This window comes from Dasypus novemcinctus (assembly GCF_030445035.2).
Source record: "Dasypus novemcinctus isolate mDasNov1 chromosome 12 unlocalized genomic scaffold, mDasNov1.1.hap2 SUPER_12_unloc_2, whole genome shotgun sequence".
Classification (NCBI taxonomy): domain Eukaryota; kingdom Metazoa; phylum Chordata; class Mammalia; order Cingulata; family Dasypodidae; genus Dasypus; species Dasypus novemcinctus.
In genome coordinates this window covers 104,808-115,393 of record NW_026688130.1, presented here as the reverse complement: position 1 = coordinate 115,393, position 10,586 = coordinate 104,808, and the positions used below count along the sequence as shown (strand labels likewise).

The window sequence follows — 10,586 nt, the reverse complement described above, 5'->3', positions numbered from 1 at the left end:
TCCATATTCATATTTCACACGTGATCTTTCCTATGCTAAGAAAGAACCTTTTGGTTACTCTATCTCTTTTGTTACCTCTGTTTCTTGAGCAACAGATCACATTTTAAAGTCTCCAAACTCAACTCTTCGGTGTAACCTCATCTATTTTCTTTTTCTTTTGTGCATTTAATAATTGAATATATAAACAATTTAAAGAAAAGAAAACACTTGAATAAAAACAATACAATTATAAATTGAATATTTTGGGTATCTGATAAGTTTTTTCCAATCCTACATTATATTACACGATACGTTTGGTTCATAGTCAACACAACCATATAGTATTTGATCTTTTGTGTCTGGCTTGCTTCCCTCAGCATAATGTCCCCTAGATTCAGCCATGGTGTCATGCGCTTTATGACTTCATTTCTTTTTACTGCTGCATAATGTTCCTTCATGTGAATACACCGCAGTACGTTTATCCATTCATCAACGGATGGACACCCGGGGTGTTCCCAACTTCCGGCGATAGCGAATGATACTGCTTTGAACATGGGTGTGCTGATGTCCGTTTGTGTCCCTGCTATCAGGGCTGTATACCCAGTAGTGATGTTGCAGTGTCATGTGGCAAGTTTATCTTTAACTGCTTTAGTAACTGCCAAACAGTCCTCCACAGGAGCTGTACCACTGTGCTTTCCCACCCACAGTGAGTTAGCGTTCCTGTGTCTCCACGTCCTCTCCAGCACTGTGGTTCTCTGTCTGTGGCAGGATCACTGGAGTGGGATGTCAGGGACGGGATAACGTGGGAGGAAGCCCACCTCGCGTCCATATAAGGCCCATAAATGTACGTTCGTGGGGCATCGCCTCGGTGGATGGAGGTTCAGACGGTAACCGAAGGAATGTCAAATTCCCATCCTGGGGAGCTCTGCCACGTTCTCTAAGACGTCAGCAAGATTCCCCCTAGAGTACAGGGACAGTGACTAGTGGAGGAAGATGGTCTCCTGATGGACACTTGATATTGATGACTGTGTGTGCTTATGAACCTTCACACTCGAAATTGAAACTTAGCCTTCTGTTACAGGGTGCCTAAGAGTTGCCTCCTGGGAGCCTCCTCGTTCCTCACGTGCGGCCTCTCTCTAAGCCAAACTCAGCCTATAAATACATTGTCTGTCCCCCAGTGTGGGATATGACTCCAGGGTATGAGACTCCCTGGCACCGAGGGATTACTACCAAGTACCAACTAGCAATGCCACTGGAAAAAGACCTCGACCAAAATGAGGAAAAGATAAAAGAGAAATCAGTTGAGGTGCTAAGAGTCTGCAAAGGGAGGTGAGCCCAGAGGTTATCCCAGGGTTGATGCTTATGCATGTCTCAGCAGGGTCTCTCACTGCCAAAGTCGATGCTACCCCAGAGAGCTGGTGTCCTGAGTGTTCTGAAACATCCAGGCGCTGGAGCCAGGCAGACAGCTCAGGAGTTTGGTGCCCTGCCAGTGGTCCCTACTTTGGAATTTATGGTCCCGCCGAGTGCACTGACTTGGGCCCAGTTGTTTCCCCACACGTGGCTCTTCTGTCCTTCTATTTATGTCTGTAATTAGCACTGAAGTTAGTCCTGTAGAGGCCTGCGTGTCCTCCAGGTAGGTTGTAGACAGGCCTTGGTGGGCTGCTTCCAAGGGCAGCGTGGTGGGGAGGTGCCTGAGATTAGATAGGTAGAGGTGCAGGTCTGTTGATGGATGCAGCGCCTTTTGTTATCCATGCTCCAGCTCATAGACGTGTGTGTTTTTTTTCCTCCAGTTTTGGCTGCCGTACAGTTGCTCTAGGAATCATTGCACGGATACAGTTTCGTTTGTTTAGGAAAGACTTTTTGGAGTGGAGTCAGGATGAATTACGGTAAGTTCACATTTTTAAGAAACTGACAAAATGTTTCCCAAAGTGGCAGCACCATTTTGCATTCTCACCGGAAATGTGTGAGGATTCCAGTTTTTCCACATTTTCTTTAACGGTTGGCATTACGTCTCTTGATTTTAGCCATTTTATTATCTATAGCAGATTTTAGCATGTATTTCCCTAGTGATGAAAAGGATCATACGTTTCTCCTTTGGTAAATGTGTATTCTCGTATTTCTCCCATTTTTAAGTGCTGTTTGCCTTTGTTTTAAAGAAGCATACAGTTCATCCACAGTGCACAATCGGTGGTATTTGGCACAATCACAAAGTCATGAGTTGATCCCCTCAGTCATCATTAGAGCATTTTCGTTAGTTCAATAATAATAATAAATGAAAAAAACAACTAGTAAAATACATCACCTCTTGATCTCTCTGTGCTTCCCCTGCTGTCCGCAGATCCCATTTCTAGGTATTTTTGCACAAATACTTTTTTTCCCTCTATACGTTGATTTATAGTGACATCTTACGTAGATGGAATCATACGTTATGTTACACAGTGCAATTAGGTGAGAGTAGTGCAAGCCTCCTGTATTTGTCCCGTTGTGTCTGGCTTGCTTCACTCAGCATCCCGTCCTCCAGTTCATCCATGTTGTCATCGGGTTCACGACTTGACTTCTTCACACCCCGGCACGATGTTCCTCCGTGTGAATACAGCACAGTGTGTTTCTCCAGTCACCGGCTGATGGACACCCGGGCTGTTTCCGGCTTCTGGCAGTTGGGATAACGGCACTCTGAAGGTAGGTGTGCAGGTGTCTGACATGTCAGTGCTCTCAGTTCTCCTGGGAATATGCCCAGTAGTGCTGTTGCAGGGTCCCGTGGCAAGTCTATATTCAGCTTCTTTAGGAACTGCCCGACAGTCCTCCACCGTGGCTGTGGCCTTCTGCATTCCCACCAACAGTGAATAAGTGTTCCTGTCTTTCCTCATCCTCTCCAACACTTGCACTTCTCTGACTTTTTCATAGTGGCTATTCTGATAGCTGTGAAATCACATCTCATTTTGATTTGCGTTTCTCTAATCATTAATGATGTTGAATATTTTTTCATGTGTTTTTTGCCATTTGTATTTCTTCTTTGGACAAATGTCTATTCATGTCTTTTGTCCATTTTTCTATTGGGTCGTTTGTCTTTTTATTGTTGAGTTGTTACATCTCTCTCTATATCTTGTACATTAATCCCTAATTGGACATGTGGTGTCTAAGTGTTTTCTCCCATTGAATTGGCTGCCTTTTCCCCCGTTTGATAAAGTCCTGGGAGGTGCAAAAGTGTTTAATTTTCAGAAAGTCCCATTTATTTAATTTTTCTTTTGTCGTTTGTGCTTTGGGAGTAAGGTCCAAGAAACCACCACATACTACAAGGTCTTTAAGACATTTCTCTACATTTTCTACTAGTAGTTTTATGGTCCTTTTTTTTTTTTTTTACAGAAACAATAAATGTATAATAGTTGTGAACTTAAAAAACATGTAACATCTCACTCTACCACCAGTAACTTGTATTGTTTTTAAACCTTTTAAACTAATGATTAAAGAACATTGTCAAAATATTACTACTAAACAAAGTATTTTTCCTCTAACCAATACAATTATTATCTTTATATCATTTATATATGAACATACATAAAAAAGTCTATAGCAAAAGTTGCGAACTTACAAAGCAAACATGCATAACGTCATGCAGGGGTCCCATACATCAACCCTCCACCAAAACCTTGTATTGTCATGGGACGTTTGCTGCAAACTATGAAAGAACACTGTCAAAATCTTACCACTAATCATAGTTCTTATCTTACATTTGGTGTGTTTTTTGGCCAAACCGCCCTATTATTTTTTAAATATGTATATTTTTATGACAAAAGTTGTAAACTTATCAAACAATTATGCACATGTGCAGAAATCTGATTATTGTCATGTCCATAGCGTACATTTGGCTCACTTTTCCATACTGCCTCAGTATCAACACAGTACATCTTTTGCATAGATGCAAGAATAGTATATTATGACTACTAACCACAGTCCATAGGTCCCTCCAGCTGTATTATTCCCATGCTTCTCCACATTCCCAACACCTGCCCTGGTAATATACATTTGTTGTAGCTCACAAAGGACACTCGTGCATCTGTGCCATCAACCACAATTCTCACCCACCTCTTGGTTTACCGTGCTATCCAGTTCCTAGATCATTCCCAAGCATTCCGTCAATTGGCATTTACATAACTAGACTACGATTTTCAGTCACATCCCCATTTATAAAGTAGCTGTTACTCACTGTGTGTTACCATCCACTCTATACATTTCCCCAATTTTACAGCACAGCTAACTAAAACTTCTACATACATTAAACATCAGTAGTCCACTCAGTTCCCCTCTTTTCTCCTTCAAGAATCCACCCCCTACCACTCGGTCTTGAAGATATTTTCCAATAATTTCTTCTAGAAGTTTTACGGTTCTTGTTTTCATTTTTAGTTTTTTGATCCATTTTGAGTTAATTTTTGGATAAGGTGTGAGATAGGTGTCCTCTTTTCCTTCTTTCAGCTATGGATGTCCAATTCTTTCAGCACCGTTTGTTGAATGGATTGTTCTGCCCAAGCTGTGTGAGTTTGACAGGCTAGTCAACAATCACTTGACCATACCTGTGAGGGTCTGTTTGTGAACCAGAAATTTGGTTCCACTGGTCTATTGTGTCTGTCTTTAGGCCAGTACCACGCTGTTTTTACCACTATAGGTAGGTATTATGATTTAAAGTCTGGAGATGAGGGTTTGCTTTTCCTTTTTATGGTGTTTCTGGCTATTCAAGACTCCTTTCCCTTCCAAATAAATTTAATGATTGTGTTTTCAATTTTTTCTTTAATGCTGGTGGAATTTTTATCAGGATTGCATTAACTCTGTATATCAATTTGAGTAGAACTGGTATCTTAATGATATTTAGCCTTCTAATCCATGAGCATGGAGTGTGCTTCCAGTTATTTAGGCCTTTTTTAATTTGTTTTAACACTGAGGTGCAGTTTTCTGAATACAAGTGCTTTCCATCATTGGTTAAGTTTATTCCTATTTGAGTTTTATCTGTCGTATTATTTTCCCCACTTTTTTGACACTCTTGGTTACTTTTTTTGATATAATCTTCATTTCTAGACTCTCTTCCAGGCCTCTCTCTCCTGTCTTTCTTTTGCACACCCTTTAGTATCTCCTGAAATTCTAGTCTCTTGCTTAGAAATTCTATCAGTTTCTGTTTATCTGTGAATATTCTAATTTCACCCTCATTTTTGAAAGGCAGTCTTGCTGGATATAAGATTCTTGGCTGGAAGTTTTTCTCTTGTAATATCTTTAATATATCGGACCACTGTCTTCTTGCCTCCATGGTTTCTGGTGAGAAATCCGTACTTAACCTTACTGAATATCCCTTATATGTTATGCATTGGTTTTCTCTTGCTGCTCTCAGAATTCTCTGTCTTTGGCCTTTGACATTCTGATGAGTATGTGTCGGAGTCGGTCTATTCGGATTTTTTCGGATGGGAGTATGTTGTACTTCCTGGACAGCGATATCTATTTTCTTCAATAGGGTTGGGAACTTTTCTACCATTATTTCTTTAAATAGTCCTTCTGCCCCTTTTCCCTTCTTTTCTCCTTCTGGGACACCCATGACACATATGTTTGCATGCCTTTTGCTGTCATTTAGTTCCCTGAGACCTTTTACAATTTTTTTCCATTCTTTTCTTCAACTCTTCTTTTGTAAGTTCACTTTCAGAGGCCATTTCTTCAAGCTCACCAATCCTTTCTTCTGCCTCCTCAAACCTGCTATTATATGATTCCAATGTTTTTTTTAATTTCATGTGTTGCACCTTCATTCCCATAAGATCTGCTATTTTTCTATGTCTGCTTTCAAAGTCTTCTTTGTGCTCCTCCAATGTCGTCTTAATATCCTTAATCTCTTTAGCCATCTCATTGAATTTATTAAGGGGATTTGTTTGAACATGTATAATTAGTTGTCTCAACTCCTTTATGTCATCTGGAGGCTTATCTTGTTCTTTTAACTGGGCCGTAGCTTCCTGTTTCTTGGTGTGGATTGTAATTTTTTGTTGGTGTCTTTGCATCTGGCTTCCTAGAGTATTTATTCTGGGTGCAATCTTTCTCTTTAGTTTAGGGCTTCCTATCCTTCCTCCCTTGCTGATTGTGCAGTAGGAGCCAAGCATGTAGTTGATGCTGTGAGCTGTGGAGTTTCAAGCCCCCTTCATTGCGCCGGGACCAGTGAAGCTTCTTCCAACTTTCTCCTTTGCCAGGGGTAGGGACAGAGTCACAGCCCCTGTGACTGGAATAATCCACGTGCAGGCCTAGACTGTAGTTGCCCAGAGAGACTGATGGAGCCTCACATCCCTTTCGCCCCTGCCTGGGGCAGGGATGGAGCTGCAGGTGTGGGCAGCAATCTATGCAGTGCGGGTCCTAAGATGACCACAGTGGCGCTGGTAGACTTCTGATTTTCAGTCTGTGCCAGCCAGAGTTCCCTGCAGTTACCTGTACAGGCTGGTGCAGGGCTCCTCAGTGTCCTCCCTGCCAGAGGCAGGGCTGAAACTTAGGCAGGCTGCAGGCTGATCTGCGGGAAAGAAACTGGTTCCTGCTGACCCTGAGAGTTTCAGTCAGCCCGGCTTCCCCTCAGGCTGGGGGTGGAGTCAGAATGGCGTCTGCTGGCCTGTTTCTGACTTTCGGCTTGGCTCGTTCTCACCCTTCCTGTTCCCAGGGTTATCTCTTAGCCAGCCAAGTCTCCCAATCAGTAGGTGAAATGGGCAGCCAACTGTCTTCTCCTCCTGTTTCTGGGAAGTGGATCTTCCAATTCCTGTCACAGAGCAGCTCCTGGGGCGGCTCGTGCCGCCAGAGTAGGATGATCACGGGCCTCCCTGGCTTGGCCGGTAATTTCCCAGAGAGGCTGGCTCAGGTCCCCGCAGCTTCCTCCCTGCTGGCTGGCGGTGGCACTGGGGCCTAGGCTGGAGCTGCAATGTGATCTTGGTGGGAAGAAGCCGGTCCCCGCCAGCACTGGGATCCTCAGTCCACCCCGCTTCCCCTCGTGACAGGCGTGGAGTTAAGATGGCAGCTCCCGGCCTCTTTCTGACTTGGACAGGCTCAAACTTCTTCTCAGGATTATACTGTAGCCCGCTGAATTTCCTCATCAGTAGCTGAAGTTGGTGCCCATCCATCTCTTCCTCACCCATTTTTTTAAAAATTGTATTTACTTATTTATTTATTTATTTCTCTCCCCTTCCTCCCCCACCCCGGGAATCTGTGTCTCTTTTTGTTGCATCATCTTGTCGTGTCAGCTGTCCGTGTGTGCCACACCACTACTGGGCACTCTGCACTTTGTTTTGCGCTGGGCCGCTCTCCTTACGGGGCACACACCCTGCGCGTGGGTGTCCTGCGTGGCACGGCACTCCTTGCGCGCATCAGCACTGCACATGGGCCAGCTCCACACGGGTCAAGGAGGCCCGGGGTTTGACCTGTGGACCTCCCATGTGGTAGACGGACGCCCTAACCACTGGGCCAAGTCTGCCGCCTCTCACCAGTTTTGGGAGGTGGAGCTTTGATTCCAGCCTCGGAGCTGCTCCTGAGGCGGCTTGTACCTCCAGTGGAGGATGGCACCGGCCCCCAGGGTGTGGAGCCTCTACTTACGAGTCTTCTCTGCAGACGGGCATCTCCTCCTTCCACTCCCCCAAGGATGTTGCAGGAAGCTCTTCTGGCCTCCTGGAGCCCCCAAACGATGCTTCAGCTGGCTCAGAGAGCTCTGGGTATTTGCTAACTGCCCTGCAGCAGGAGCGGACTGTAGGAGCCCCTTACTCCTCTGCCATCTTCCTGGTTCTCCGGTACTTGCTTTGACATTTAGGTGTTTGATCCATTTTGAGTTGATTCTTGTATGGAGAGTGAGATGGGGGTCTTTTTTTAATTCTTTTGGTTATTTATAACCTGTTCTATAGGAATTTGTTGAAGAGTCTGTTTTTTCCCATTAACACAGACTTGGTAGGCTTGTCAAAAACTGCTTGACCATAGAGGTGAGAGTATATTTCTGTACTCTCAATCTTATTGCACTGATTGGTGTATCTCTTTTTATGGCAGTGTCATGCTGATTTGTCCACTGTAGCTTTGTAATATGTTTCAAGGTCAGTGAAATTTTTCCTACGTTGGTCTTCTTTTTCAGAATACTTTTGGCGCCTCATGTGCACTTTCCCTTCCAAATGATTTGGCAATTGTCTTTCCTATTTCTGTAAAGTAGACTGTTGGAATTCTCATTGGTATGGCAGTGAATATATCAATCAATCTGGGTACGATTCACCTCTTTATGATATTTAGTCTTCCAGTCCATGAACACGGAATGTCTTTCCAATTGTTTCGGTCTTTTTAAATTTCTTTTAGCATTGTTTTGTAATTTTCTCCTTATAGGTCCTGTGCTGCTTTTGTTAAATCGATTGCTAGATGTTGGAGTCTTTTTGTTGCTCTTGTACATGAAATTTTCCCCTGATTTCCTCCTCAGGTTGTGCAGCGCTAGTGTACCTAAACATTACTGATTTCTCCGTGTCGATCTTGCTGCCTGTCACTGTGCTGAACTCAGTTATTAGCTCAAGTAGCTTCGGTGTAGACATTTCAGAATTTCCTAAATATAAGGTCATGCCTTCCGAAAACAGAGTTTTCCTTCCTCTTTTCTTATTTGGATGCCTTTATTTTTTTTTCTAGTTGCTCTACCTAGAGCGTCTATTGCAATGTCAAAGAACAATGGTGCTAGTGGACATCCTTGTCTTGTTCCCGGTCTCAGAGAAAAAGCTTTCAGCCATTCCCCCTGGGTACGATGTTAGCTGTGGGTATTTTCTTATGTGCCTGTTACCATATTCAGGAATTTCCCTTCTACTCGTCTGTTTTGAAATGTTTTTATAAGAAACAGTGTTGGATTTTGTCAAATGCTTTTTCTGCCTTGATTGAGACGATCATTTGGTTTCATTTCGTTCACTTTGTTAATGTGGTGTATTTCATTGATTGATTTTCTTATGTTGAACCAGCTTTGCCTACCGAATAAATCCCATTTGGTTTTGATAGATAAGTCTTTTGATGTGCTGCTGGATTTGATTTATAAATATTTTGTTGAGAATTTTTGCATCAATCTTAATTAGAGAGATTGGTCTGTAATTTTCTTTTCCTTCCAGTGTCTTTGTTTGTCTTTGGTATTACGGTGATGTTGGCTTCCTAAAATGTGTTGGGTTATTTTTCTTCCTCTTCAATATTTGGAAGATTTTAAGCAGGATTGGTGTTAATTCTTTTTGAAATGTTTAGGAGAATTCACCTGGGAAGGCAGATGGTCCTGGAGTTTTCTCTGTTGGGAGATTTTTGAAAACAGATTCAGTGTCTTTAATTGTAATTGGTTTGTTAAGTTCTTATGTATCTTGTAGTGTCAATGTAGGTTAGGTTGTGCATTTCTAGAAATGTGAGCATTTCATCTAGGTTGATTAGTTTATTGACATACAGCGTCTGGGAATATCTTCTTATGATCCTTTCTAGTTCTTGGGTTGCCCCTTTTCATTTCAAATTGTATGTATTAGGTTCTTCTTTTTTTTTTTTCCTTTGTTAATCTTGCTAGGAGTTTGTGAATTTTACTAATCTTCTCAAAGAATCTGCTTTTGTTTTGATTTTCTCTATTTCTTTTTCTTCTCAATTTCATTTATTTCTTCTCTAATCTTTATTATTTCTTCTCTTTTCTTTGAGGACTGGTTTGCTGTTCTTTTTCTAATTTCTCATTTTGTTCCCTTAATTCTTTGAGTTTCGCTCTTTTTTCTTTTTTAATACAGGCTTTTAGGTCTATAACTTTCCCTCTCAAGACTGCCTTTGCTGTATCCCATTAGTTTTGATAAATTGTGGTCTCATTTTCATTTGTCTGATTTCACTTGCACTTTCTTCTTTCACCCAGTAATTATCTTAGAGTGTGTTGTTTAACCTGCACACATTTGCCAAGTTACCTTTTGCCTGTCTGTTATTGATTTTATTTCATTCCCCTATGATCTGAGAAGATGCTTTATATAATTTCAGTCTTTTTATATTTATTGAGAGCTGCATTATGCCCTACCATGTGGTCTATCCTGGAGAAGGATCCTTGGGCACGTGTAAAGAATGTATATCCCAGTGAATTTGAATGCTGCCTTCTGTCTATGTCTGTTAGGTCTAACTCATTGATCGTATTGTTTCAGTTCCCTCTTTCCTCGTTGGTCTTCCATCTAGTTCCATCTAATGATGTGAGAGGTATTTTGAAGTCACCAATGATTATTGTAGAGATGTCTGTTTCTCCCTTCAGTTTTCCCAGAGTTTCTTTCATGTATTTTGGGGACCTCGGTTAGGTGCGTAGATATTTATGCCTGTGACATCTTTTTTTAAAAAAATTATTTATTTATTATTATTTTTTTAAATTACATTAAAAAAAATATGAGGTCCCATTCAACCCCACCGCCCCCGCCCCCCACTCCCCCCGCAGCAACACTCTCTCCCATCATCATGACACATCCATTGCACCTGGTAAGTTCATCTCTGAGCATCACTGCACCCCATAGTCAATGGTCCACATCATAGCCCAGACTCTCTCACGTTCCATCCAGTGGGCCCTGGGGGGATCTACAATGTCCCGTAATTGTCCGTGAAGCACTATCCAGGACAAC

At 42.3% G+C, this 10,586-nt stretch overlaps 1 long non-coding RNA gene across 1 annotated transcript in view; it reads left to right on the top strand.

The window, feature by feature from the left end:
- The first annotated feature begins 1,081 nt into the window (after positions 1–1,081).
- LOC131277407 (uncharacterized) overlaps positions 1,082–10,586 on the top strand; it is a 52,634-nt gene continuing 43,129 nt past the window's right edge. Inside the window, exons 1-3 of the long non-coding RNA XR_009184577.2 lie at positions 1,082–1,308; positions 1,770–1,865; positions 2,486–2,658. This is a non-coding gene — a long non-coding RNA (uncharacterized lncRNA). The remainder of the gene's footprint in view (positions 1,309–1,769; positions 1,866–2,485; positions 2,659–10,586) is intronic.